This window comes from Ammospiza nelsoni, chromosome Z, assembly GCF_027579445.1.
Source record: "Ammospiza nelsoni isolate bAmmNel1 chromosome Z, bAmmNel1.pri, whole genome shotgun sequence".
In the NCBI taxonomy this organism is placed as follows: Eukaryota; Metazoa; Chordata; class Aves; order Passeriformes; family Passerellidae; genus Ammospiza; species Ammospiza nelsoni.
The window spans coordinates 42,822,576-42,836,340 of record NC_080669.1 but is presented as its reverse complement, the minus strand read 5'-3'; positions in this window follow the sequence as shown (position 1 = coordinate 42,836,340).

Sequence of the window (13,765 nt, the reverse complement as noted above, 5' to 3'; positions counted from 1 at the left end):
CCTCATGAATTCCCTTTCAAATTGCACGTCAGTGCACGCTCTAATCCTCATCAACTGCTTTTCCTCAAAATCTGTAGGTGTCCACAGTTTTCCACAGGCAGTTAAAAAAATCTCCAAATAACCAGACTGAAGTTTTATACTAAAGTGGTATCATCAGGCCCACTTTGAGAGCAAAGCAAGCAAACCCTATATATATTCCTGGTAGGTCACAAGGCAAATGTCCATGTTAAGGGGTAGTCATTTACCTGAAACACAGTTTTGGAAGAACTAGAAATAGCCCAAAAGACTCAAGTATCTGATGCTTGAATAGAAAAGAAGCAAGCAGAATTCCATCTAGCTGCCTTGGTGAGCAGTATCTGTTCTTAAAAGCCTATTCTTTTCAAGCCACAATAGATAAGAGACCAGTTAATGAGTTGATTCCTGGTTCTTTTTCCATTGGGAGCACCTGATTCATTGTACAACTAGCAATGCTTCATTGAGCACCAGAAAATACATTTCTGAAGGTGAAGAAGGGCAGTATCTACTGTCAAAGATATAATTTCCAGTACCACCTGTTCCAACTACATGCTCTAGAAATACTTCTTTGGGGTGCTGCAAGAGGGCTTTTATCTTTCACTAATCATTCTAGTGTGATTTAGAGCAATTCTAGTGTGATTTTTTTCTTCTATTTTGAATAACTTGTTAGCCATACAGTAGTATACTTACTTGCCTTGCTTCCTTCTTGGTAAAATTGGAAATGTAGCCCTTTCAGTGAATTTTTAATATTGAGAGACCCCCAAAGCTCAAGCTTACCTAAAACTGCTCCAACAACAACCACCAGCAGTTATGCACCTCAGCCACTTTATTGTATCCAGTTACAACTCCTGCAAAACCTCATACTGCTATTTGAAATTTGACTTTACATGGTTCCTGTCTACTCAACTTGACATTTAATGAGTCAGTGCACCTCCTTTGTTATACAAAAAAATCTTGGAGGGCATGAGCCTGGTGTAAAGTTACCAGATTTGCAGAGAGAAGGCCACACTCCTTTTCTAATTACAGAGATATTTATTTTTACTTTATTTTTGCTAATTCCATGATCACACCCTTCTGAGAATATCATTACATTTCAACTATAGTTTTATGTGAATAAAACTTGAAGAGAACGAGCTACCATAAAACAGCGAAGAAAGAGTTGTGATGATACATGACTTCTGATCCTTTAGATAACAATATAACAAGACTGAAATTATCAGATCATCATAACCTCAGCACAGATAGTTTGCTCTCCAGATATCTGTATTAAAGAGATGCCATTTGCTTTCGACACAAAATAACGTAATCATACAAACACATGCAAGTGTAATGCCACCTGTGCACCTTCCAGGTATATGGCAACTGAAGTTAATGGCAATAAATCACAGCAGAAAAATCATTAGTATACATTTTTATAAGAGGATTTGTGCCTGACTCATTCAAAATTAGAAACCTCAGAGAGGCAGGTGCCAAGGAAGATGTGAAGGATCATAAAGAAATACAAGTAATAATATAAATATGTGATAAGATACAGCAGACTTTCCCTGGGGCTTTCACTAATTTACTAACTTTTACAAAATTCATCACCTTCCATAAATGAAGACACCAACAATCTAAAAATAGTCTTTCTTGCATATATAATGCCCAAATTTTACTCCCTGTCTTGACTTGACCTAACACATATAAGGACCAAACCACACATTTATTACAGATTTCCTAACCTTTTTTCAACTGTAAATAGATAAAGAGAAACTAATCTGCCACCCTCACAGTTTTTAGGTTTGTCATTTGCAACTAACAAGACTACTGCAGATATTGTTACATGGAAGGTAAGGGGAAAGGAAAAAAAATCAGTATTTCAAAAAAGACGGTTTGCTTTTCAAAACAAAACTAAGGACTACTCTTCCGGTTTCTTCTAGACCATCCTATCCATGTCCTTTAAATAAAAAGTTTGCAAAAGCAGCTTACCTAGGCATTGGTGAGTTTGCTCTGTATATAACTAGAGAGAAAAAATGCTTTATATTTTAGGCTGCTGTTGAATTTTGTCAAAATATCTGTTGAATCAGAAAAATACTACTTTCTCCCCCCCCTTCAAACTACTAGTAACAGCTAATAACTCTTTCCTAATACCTTTCAAAGGTATCAGGGATTTTGTTTCCTAGTAACCTCAGGCACAACAAATAATGAGTGTAGAGCTAGTGTAATAGGCTTTTGTCCAGAACTTGCACTTTAATGCAGAAATACATGGGTTCTGCAGCTGTTAGTTCTTTTCAGCTTCAACGGATGTAAACTTTGTTTCACATTAAAATTGCCATGACTGAGCACAATGTTATCTACTTCTGCTAGGTACAGCAAAGCTGGATGTGTTTTTAGAAGCTTAAATCCTGATGTGTTTATATCCTTGATATTTGTAAAGGACAAAAAAATACAGTAATAAATTGACAGATGAAACCAAAACCACTACAAGATTCCAAGGATTCTATTGTTGTAAGTGTATTCAAGACAGCTTATTTTGTTAGATAAGGTGGAAAAAATACTTGAGACAAACTGCATCTACTGGTCTTTCAGAGCAATTAAGCAACAGTATAACTGAATTAGAGCTGTACCATATGCCAAAGTCTGAACCTTTCAGTAACTTCACTGGTCTCAGTTTAAGACCACCAAGGTCAGTTTAGATACCAATTTACACAGGATAGGGAATCCAAGAGGCCTAGCAGCTCTGGAGAGGCCACCCCACTACCATATTTACATCTTAGGACTCTGCTATCTGCTCTTAGGGTTCCTTAGATCCAGGTGGGTTGCAGCTCTGGATTTTCTCTTGGCCTTCTGGGAACACTTCCTGGACAAGAATTTTCTACTTTCTTCTGAGAAGTGCTCACTATTTTTACCAGTGTATTTACTTTTGCAATTCTGTTATGATCATTCCATAAACCAGCTATAAATTACATTTTTAGTATCACACCCCAAAGCAATGCACTGTGTCAGAGAGCAGGATTTCTTCTGTTCAGCACCCATTAAAATATTTTGACTGAAGGTCCGAGTCTTCTTAGTAGCAGCTGCCTACCTTTCAGGAGTTGTTTTGCTGATTACATTTTCATTTCCAAATCAGCAGTGATGAACTGTCCCAGACAGTAATTTAGGCCAAGTCATCATCTGTCTTATTGACAATACCTCTCCTCCACAAGCGGCCTCAAGAGGCACAAAAGTCTGCAGCTCTCCTTGGCTTCACAGCTCACCAGAATCCATGGTTTTCCTGATGGATGCTCCTCCCGAAGCAGTGCAGCTCCAGCTCAGAGCCAGTCCGTCTGCGGCACACTCAGAAGTATACTCACCTGCTGCCTCAGGCACCTGTACTTGGTTCTTCTTTCTCCACATATATGAATTGTGGCAATTATTGCTGTCTACTGTCCCACACCTGAAACAGGTCCATTGTCTGATAAAGCATAATGACATCTTTTTTTGTGTTTTAATATCTTGTATTTGTCAGTCTTTGCAGGAGCCAGTTATTCCACTTAAGAAGAAATTCTATTGCTTCAGCGTTCCTTTCTGGGTAACAGAGTGGTTGTACTTACATCCCGTGACTTTAGACACTGTATTGCCCCAGCATGCATCCCCATGAAGGGGAAGTGTTTACCGCCTGAGCTGGTGGAATTCTTACAAACAACTGCAAGCAAGGAGCACAAAGTCCAGCAGCCACTCACTTGTTAGACTTTAAAATCACTCTGAGTACCAGTAATAAACTGTATACTGTGTATTATGCTATGTAATGTAGTCTGGATTCTTAGTTAGCTCTGTACTTAGTTACGATTATTAAATTACAGACCATAACACAAAAAAATCAGACAAATGCAGTGGTGATACATGAAGTATAAAAACTATAGATAAACTGAGTGCTGTAACAACATCCAGTCCTGATGGATCTGAACTTGGATTAATTTTTGACCAGACAGTTTGACCAGGAATATTTTATGACTTGAAAACACACATAAAAAGTGCATGCTTTATTCTCTAAAAAAATATTTTCCAGAAAATATTTTCTTATTGGTAAAGAAAGAAGATGGTTTTGAAAGGTAGATTTTTTTTTTCATTTTGTTGTTTGTTTTTGTTACTTAAATGACAAAATCATTTAGGTTGGAAAAGAGCTCTAAGATCATTGAGTCCAACTATTAATTTTTTTTCCAGACTTATCCAATACATAGGGGACATATATTTATGTAGGAAGTTTGAAAGTAAAGTAATTTTCATCATTTCAGTTTGAAGCAGGGAGGGGGAAAAAGTCAAGATTTCAAATTATGTAAATTCTTTTTATTGCTTAAATAACATATATCTACCATATGTAGTGTGTTTTTCTAGTACTAGTATCTGCTTATTAGAATGATCTTACTAATGTTTGTATTTTTTCACCCACTGGTACATTAGCAGTATTAATTATAGGCTGCACCATCTAGCTATTTGCAGACTTCTTCTCTTACCTAACACACAAAGTATTCAAGCATCAAGTTGCTGATCTACCTGCTTCCATAAAAATTTTTGTATTACCCATAGGGTCTGATAGGGCTTAACTTGAACATCTTCTTACGAATGGAAAAGAAAAAAGAAGACAGCCTGTACCTCAAAACAGGTTTGCAATATTTCTCTCTTTTACCAACAACAGCACACCAATGCATCCTCACCCAAAACTTACAAATGTGGTTTTATTAAACTAAAGCCCAGTGTTGCTGGACACAAAGAACTCAATGTACGCACACTATAGCATCAAAGTTTTCAGTTGTGTTCTATGTGAGCCCTTACGTTAATATTAAAAAAATTCCCCAAAGCAAGAAATTGTTAACTTTGAATTTCTTTCTGCTTCCAGCAGGTCTTTCCCATGAAAGAATGTGTATAAAAGGAAACACCAAGAGAACAGTAACTACAGATCAGTCTTCTGAGTAATACAATGCAAGATAGAAGCCCATATCAGCTGTGATTAGTGGTCAGTTAATGTCACTTATGCCTTCTTAAATGACATGTTAGATGACTGAAAACCCAAGTCCATATGCCAGTACTAATATTGATTCATTACTGACCAAAACCCAAGCATAACTCAGCACAAGTAAAATATCTATTCCATCAATCCATTCAGAAGTTACTGAGATCCATTTTGAAAAACCAAAGCCACGACAAGCACTGCATGTCTAGAACAGTTCCAGATTGGTCTCATTTGTCCACCTCACTAACTACTTTCTGTACATACACCAATTTCAGGTGGGGGTTTTTTTCATCATCTTCCCCTCACCTAGATTCAAGCAGTTGTTTTTATTTTAAAATTTCAGCTGCGCTATTACCCTGTAGAGACACAAATTTGAAAGATTGATTTCAAGAAAGTCAGTAAAGATGTCCATGCAGACATCATTTCTGCATCTTAAGCCAGCCTACCAACAAAGTGCAGAACCAAAGAGAATTATGTCAGGACTAAGCAGTACCCTTCTGGAGGACCAATTTGGACTTTCCCAGCAGCAACAGTGCATCCCAACACACTGCTGTGCTCTGCTGCCGTCTCAGCACAGCAGTCCAACTAGCAGCAGCAGCAGAAGAACAAACGTAGTTATGTTCATACAACTACAGACTGGCTTCCATTACTTCCTACCCTTTCCAGCTGGTTTTCTCTCTCCCATTTGGCTTCATAGCAAGAGAAGACCCTGTCCTTCAGGTAAGGGGGAGAGACCTCTTCTGACCATCCCTGCCTTAAGTTACAAACTCAAGAAGAGGGAGAAGAAACAACCGTGGCACACCAGTCCGTACCTTTCCCGGACGGAGCAGCTCCCTACAGCCGAGAAGCGCTGCCCCGCTGCGCTAGCCGGGACAGCCGTGCCGGGACAGCCGTGCCGAGGGGGTCGCGCTCCCAGCGGCTGCCGGCCTGACCCTCCGAGTGCCAGCCGGATCTTCGCCAGCAGCACCAACGCCGCTCGCACAGACACGGGCTCCAAGGGCTGAAGTGACCCCGGCCCGGCCAGGCCTGCCGCTGCCGAGCCCGGCGTCCCCCGGCGGAGGGGCCGAGCCTCAGCCACCGCACACCGCGGGAGACGCGGCCCCGCGCCCCGCGGCCCCGCTTAAAGGCCATCGCCGGCACTTGGGCAAGGCGAGGGAAGACGGCGGGAGCCTCTCGCACCGCACCGGGGCTGCGCGCAATGCTGACAGCCCGTGAGCCACAGCACCTCGTCCCGCCGAGCCGCCAGCAAGAAGTACCCGGGGCGCTTAGGGACCAGCTGCTTCCCAGCCGAGCGGGATGCGGAGCCCGCCCTGGGCGGCGACGCGGAGAAGTCGAGGAGCTTCGGTACCCACCCGAGTGTCACAGTCACGTCCGCGCACCCCTTTCTCCAGCTGCAGGACGTTCTGGCCAGGGCTGGCGAACAGCAGTCCCGCCGGCAGCCCCTCCCTAGCGTGGAGCATCCTCACGCTTCAACGCTGCGGGTGCGGAGAGAGCACGGCCGTGATCCCGTGTCCCCCGCTCGTCCCCGCGTCTGTGTCGCTGCGCCCAGGGGAGGCAGCGGGGCACGCGAGGCGAGGAGGTGGTGACACCGTGACACCCTTCCTCCCCCCGTCCGTGTCTCCCTGCTGCATGACCACGGCCCTTGGGGGCAGCCCTGTGTTGAGACCGCAACCTGAGGTTCGTAGCAGCCATGCAAGGGAGAAGGTTCGCGAGCTCCTTGGGAGTTCAGCTTTCCCTCCCTGGCGTTTTCACCTTCACTTTATTTTCGAGGAGCATATGGGTGCAACTGTGATGTCCAGCAGTGGGTGTCGCTGTTTTGCTATAAAAGTTTTTCCTGGATTGTTTGGTTTTTGTTGGGAGTTAGGTAGTGCCAGCCCCGCCCCGTCGTGGTCAAAGGGAAAAAAAAAAAAACCAAACCCCTGTTAATTAATTTAGCATGTACGCCACTGTGCTGAAAATACACTATGAAGGTTAATTAATCAATCTTCGAGAAGTGCTCTTGGGTTTACATACCGTGTGGATTTTAAATTGGCCTCAGCTGTGTTTCCAGACATTTTGTAGTATGAATGTCGGTAATCTGTGGACTCAATGGTTACTTCGGCTACCCTGTATGGAAAGGAAGCAGATGTATCCACCCTGAATGCATTCAAAGGATTGTAGGGTTGTACAAAGTGACAATCTCCAGCTACATAGAGAATGGTTCATCCGAGAATTGTTCCTTTGAGCTTCTTTAGCCACAAGATGTAGAGAGATGTGGCACACTTTGCTGAACCTCTGTTTGCACTGATGACTGAGAGGGTTCATATATAACAATAACTTCTTGATTATTCCTGTGAGGGAATTTGATGTTACCCCTGTATGAAGGAGGAACAGGGATGTGCATGTGCCATCAGGTGCACAGCACACTGCACACAGTCAGTACTTCAGAACTCAGCAGGATTACTTAAACCCAAACCCAATTCCACAGCCTCTTAATTAACACCTAGTCCAAATAACAGAGATTTCTGGGCTGTCAAATTCATTCTTGCAATGAAAAGTTGAATAAATACAGGTAAGGCAACACGGCATTTGTTTAGCACAGAAGAAGGTATCTACAGGTAGCTGAAATACAGGGCAAATGGCAGCTAAGAGTTTAGAAATCTAGTGGATAAGCAGGAAAGTGACATGCAGATAGATTTTACCTCTCCTAGATGTGAGAACCTGATGATGGACCAGTAATAAAATGGAGCAACAGGCAGGATGTTGCTCACAATGCTCTGAAAAAGATGGTGGCAAGACTAGTTTGAAGGGTAAGTTTTTTCAATGTACAAGGAGACAGAGGAATATCTTTTTTCAACCAGGATCTTTACTGGATGACTACCTCACCTCAGTAGAAGTGTAACACTGACCACCCAGTCCTTGGCAGCTTCTCATGAGCATGAAACACAAATAGCGTCCCACAGAAGAGGCCAACTTCAGGCAATGGCTGTTGCTGCTTTTACTGCCTCAGCTTCAACTTGCAGCCTTGGTTCCAACTTCAGGCCCCACCATTAAACCACTAAACAGCTATATGCCTGTGGCTCCAGTGCACTAGTTATTAGCTGCAACTGTGAGTCTAAGGTGGCAAGCTTGCTTTCTGAAACAAATATATGTGGTTTTGAGGAAGGAAGGGGGGAACAGGGACATGCGGAGAAGAGTTCTGAGATAACTTCTGTGTTGCAGCCCTTTATCAAACATACACTGGGCAAATACGTTTTCTGAAGGCATAAATTAGTTTTAATTATCAAATCAAATAAGAGGACAATGCGTCTGAAAAAACTCACCTGTATTCCTGAAAGTTTGAACAACAACAGGTAGTATGAACTTGAAATACTGAGGACAGGAAATTTTGATCCTTCCTTTTAATCTTTAATGCACATGTTAAATTGTTAGGTGAATCAGCAAAAAAAAACTCAAAAAGACCAAAACCCAAGTAACAATCAATTTATATTCTGCCTTTGTAATTTCCGATGATTTTCCTATCCAGATTTCCATCAGTCTCTTTAAACTATGGTGTTACTCAAGAATGTGAGGAAATAACTACAAGGGTTATTGCTCAAACAAGTCACTACCATATCCCTCATGCGGTGAATTCCATCAAAATTTGACTGTAAACACTCTGCAAGATGTTGCTCACCTGAAACTGTTACCTGGTTGTGAATGCCTTCTTGTGTGTGCACCATTGTGGTTTCAAAACTGATCTGTGGAAGTAATAGGAAACCAGTTTTTAATTCAGTTTTGTCTTTCATTGGCCATTAACAAAGTCAGCAGTATCAGCAGTATTGAGTTAATGCTGCAATGAGCTCCTTATTAATTCTATAAACACTAGATTTTCAGTATCTCTTGGTAAATCAAATATTTTGTACTTAAAACAAAATTTAAGTCTAGAGGTGCAACAATATGCTCTATTAAACATTATTGTTGAGCTGCTGCTTTGACATTGAAGGCTAAAACAGATCAACCAACACTTGTTCCACAGGCATACCTGTGGCCGCAGCTCTGTTCACAGAGAGCAGCAGGTACAACGTTCCCAGGATTTTCCCTGGGGAAGGCAGCGAGAAGCTCAGAGAGAGAAAACGATTCTTATCTCTATTTGCTGCTCCTGTTGTTTGGCACATGTGGAATGTGTTATGGAGATTGTTTACCAAAGAGAGATTTCTTAACTGGACACTGGTGATGGTTGTTTGGATTGATTGACCAGTTAGGTAAAAGCTGTGGCGTGACTGTCTGTAAGGGGTGACAGGTTTTTCTTTATTTTCCTATAGAGTAGTAGAGTATTGTTTTGGGATAGTATAATATAATGCAGTATAGCTTAACAAAGCAATTGTTCAGCCTTCTGAATAATGGATTTCCCATTCTGGGGTTTGCCTGCTACTATATGTCTCTGTGCTGTAACAGAGAATTGGCTGGAATGTCACAGTCTTTCCCAGTTGGACTGTTGTCTCTGCAGAGTCTCATTGCCTTTAAAGTCAAGAGCAACAGCAGGTACAATCCTGCTTAGTGGGTTTAAAGGTGTCAGATCTGGTGGTGTTAAATGAGACCACTTCTTTCCCCATCAGACATCACAACAGGATTTGTCTACAATGGATTACCTATTTGATCACTTTTTTATTTTTAACAAAAACTCCACCCACACTTTAAAGAAATTTAAATCAATTTAATTCTCTTTAATAGGAAAAAGACAAAAAAGCTTGATTGGGGTGCATTATTCAACATAGATATTGTTAGTTATTCTGGCCAGTTTGTCAGCAGAAACATCCAAAGCCAAGTTTTTTTTGTCTACCTGTTGGTGTAATAGAGCATAGATTTGAATTTGCCGTAATAAGTGGATGCAGGTAAGGTGTACAGGTAGAAGAATTATGCTTCCTAAAGACACACAAAATAGTCCACCAAGAAGTTCACAGGAAGGTAATGTGGTCATTTATATGGTGATGATTTGGGCTGTCCCATTTTCTTGCAATTTTAATAATTGCAGATTTTGATTTTGGCTGTTTGACTTTCTTGGGTGAAACCTGAAGGAAGAAGGGAAGTCTAAATTTTTCTTGGGCATTGCAAACCATTGCAGACCAGGGAAACCGATGAAGTGATTGCTACTGTTCTGAGTCACAGTCACCTTGTCACTCATATGGACCAGTAAATTCAATGCCTGTGTTGCAATGACACTATCGGTGATCCTCACTTCAACATGTCACTATTGCAGCTTTTTCAGCTCTTTCTGACTCCCTCTGCCAGGACATCACTTACTGTGGGGAAAGGTAACATCCAGATGCAGAGCACTGAGACAGCAGTTTTTTAATACCTCTTCCATCTAGAGCTCTGAAAATGTGTCTGTTTGACTAACAAGTAGGTTACTGGATAAGTACTGACCAACCACATCTGCCATGAACTCTGATCATAAAAGCAGCAGCAGATCTTGTGTACAGTGTGCCCATGGCAAATGCCTATAGACAGAGTCACTCTTTACTAGAACAGTTTTGCTTATAAAGCATTTAGAATAAAATGTCAGCAGTAGCATATTTCAGTCAATAAGGAGTTGTTTTGGTTAGTCTGACATGTTAGGTTAGTTAATGTACTGGGGAAATACATGTACAATGGGATTTAGCAAAATTTTGAATGAGAACAGCAGAGCCAAGTCAGAATAAAAACTCTTTCTAGCATACTGTTAACAGTGCCAAAAATAGATCAAGGTTTCTTCCTCTTACTTGTCTTGGTCAGATGCTTTTGTGGAAAAATAACTGGCTTATATTTCATGTGGTTTTTGGCATAGACCTTGACACAGAATGAAACAATTGATGCACACTGGATTGCTGCAGGCTCTATGTGATTTTACATAATTAAAGTGAATGCTTTAGGTAACTCAAATTAAAAAGACTTAAAATAACTAGATATAGAATGTATCTTACTTATTTGACAATAACATTGTGCAGAAAATTACCTTATAGAAGTAATAGAAATAATTTATTTCCTTTCTTACGCTTCCTTTTTCTTACAATACCCAGTGTTTTCAAGTTTCTCCCACATTTTACCTGTACTTTACACTCAGAGCTCTGGATCTGTGGATCTGTGTTACTGTGAATGAAACTTTCATAATAAAATCAGTTCAAATAAGAACAGCAACAGGTTGAATTTTGCAGGGTCTTCCTGGTAGTACTGTCAGTAGAAAAGAGCTGAGCAATGCAGGCTGTTGGTTATTTCAGGAGTTGGTTGGTGTTTGATCCCTCTAGGGACGATGTCCTCTACACATTGCTTTCCCATGCATGTGTCAGAGAAAAGCCTATTTAGTCTCAGCAAGGCACATGCTAGAAAATGAAGGCTCGACTCAATTAGCAAACCAATTAGGAGTATTCTGTAAACATAGAATAGCACTCTTAGGGAGTGATTTGATTGTATTGAAATTGATGATTATGATGAAGATGACAAGGCTGAGTGCCTATGGTAAGACAGGGGGAAGATCAGCAGGAAGTGGCTGCCAGAAGTCTCATGGTTGCCCTTTTATGTGTGTATGATTTCAGCTTGCCAAATGTCTGCTAGAAATAGAACACAGCAGAGACAAAGCAGACTGGAGGTTCTTGGACTGTGTGGAAGGGAACTTCTTGAACAGCTGGTGAAAGAGCCTGCCAGAGGAGATGCCCTGCTAGACCTGTTGTGGTTTTTTTGTTTGTTTGTGTTTTTGGTTGTTTTTTTTTTTTTGTTTTTTTTTTTTTTTTTTTTTTTTTTTTTGGGTTTTTTTGTGTATGTGCTTGTTTTGGCAGGAGTAGAGTTAACTTTCTTCATAATGGCTGCTATGGGGCTGTGTTTTGGATTAGTGCTGAACACAGAGTTGATAATACAGAGATATTTTTGTTACTGCTGAGCAGGGCTTGCACAGAGCCAAGACCTTTTCTGCTTTTGGTACAGCCACACTGGGGAGGAGAGTGGGGGATGCTCAGGAGGAGACTCAGCCAGGACAGGTGACTCAAAGTGACCAAAGGTATATTCCAGACCATGTGACATCATGCTTAGAATGTAAGTGGGTCTGCTTGGATTGTGCATGGCTTTTGCTTTCCCTATTAAACTGTCTTTATCTCAGTCCACAAGTTTCCTGGCATTTATCATTCCGATTCTCTCCCTGATCCCACTGGTGCGGGGGTGAGCAAGTGGCTGCTTGGGGCTTGGCAGCTGGCTGGGCTTAAACCATGAGACGAGCAAAGAAAGACTAGTGGATGATGCGATGGTTGGTGGCTGTCGGGCAGAGAGATCATGAAATATTAGTTTTCAGTACTGGGTGGATAAGGAGGGGCACCAGCAGAACTTCCACCTTGGACTTCCATCTAGCAGACTTTGGCCTGTTTAGGACATTGATTGACAGAGTCTCTTTGGAGTCAGTCCTGAAGGACAAAGGAGTCCAGGAAGGCTGGATGTGCTTTAAAAAGGAATTATTAAATATTCAGGATCAGGATGTCCCTTTGTCTAGAAAAACAAGTAATCAGGAAAAAAGACTGGTTAAAGAGAACTTGGGGGAAAAAAAGGAATCTATCATCTCTGGAAGGAGGGTCAAATAACTTGGAAGGACTGTAAGGATGTTGCAAGATCGTATAGGGAGAAGATTAGAGGGGTCAAAGTCCTACTAGAACCTGATTTGGCCACAGCAGTTAAAGAAGCAAAAAAGGCTTGTATAAATTCAGTGATAGCAAAAGGAGGGTCACGGAGTGTCTTCATCATTTGTGGAATGCAGAGGGCAGTGTAGTGAGTGACAGGGCACGAGGAAAAGGCAGAGGTATTTAATGCCTTCTTTGCCCTGGTCTTAATTTCATTCCCACTTGTCCTTGGGATACCCAGTTTGAGAAATTACCAAAGCTGGAAATTGGTGATGGGCAGATGAGTGAAGCCCCCATAATGCAGTAGGAAATGGTTAGTGACCTGCTGTGCCAATTAGACACTCACAAGTCTATGGGTGCTGGTGAGATCCACCCAGAGTAATGAGGGAACTGGTAAAACATCTTGCCAAACCACTCTCAATCATCTACCAACAGTCCTGGTTACTGTAAAAGTTCCAGAAGAATGGAAATCAGCAAATGTAGTGCCCGTCTGCAAGGACAGCTGGAAGGATGATCCTGCAGGGCTGTAGTTACTTCAGTTTTGAGCAAGGCTGTGGAAGAGATGCACGAAGCCCATTATATGGCACATGCAGGGCAACTAGGGGATCAAGCCCAGCAAATGTATTTACAAAAGGCAGGTCCTGCTTGACCAACCTGATCTCCTTCTATGACAAAGCAACCTGCTTAGTAGATGAGGGGAAGGCTGTGGGTGTTGTCTGTCTGAACTTGAGTAAATGCATTTGACTCCATTGCCCACAGGATCCTCCTAGAAAAACTGCTTGTGGCTTGGATGAGTGGACTCTTTGGTGGGTAAAAAAACTACCACGATGGTCGGGCCCAGAGAGTGGTGGTGAATGGAACTAAATCAAGTTGGTGGCCAGTCACTATTAGTGTTCCCCAGGGCTCTTTTTGTTGTAACATCTTTATCAATTGTCTAGGTGTTGCAATTGAGTGTCCCCTCAATCAGTTTGCAGATGACACCAAGCTGGGTGGGAGTGCTGACCTGCTGGAGGGCAGGAAGGCTCTGCAGAGGGATCTGGACAGGCTGGAGCATGGGCCGAGCCCAGTGGTGTGAGGCTCAACAAGGCCCAGTGCTGGGCCCTGCCCTTGGGTCACAGCAACCCCAGGCAGTGCCACAGGCTGGGGCAGAGTGGCTGCAAAGCTGCCACAGGAAAAGGCCCTGGGG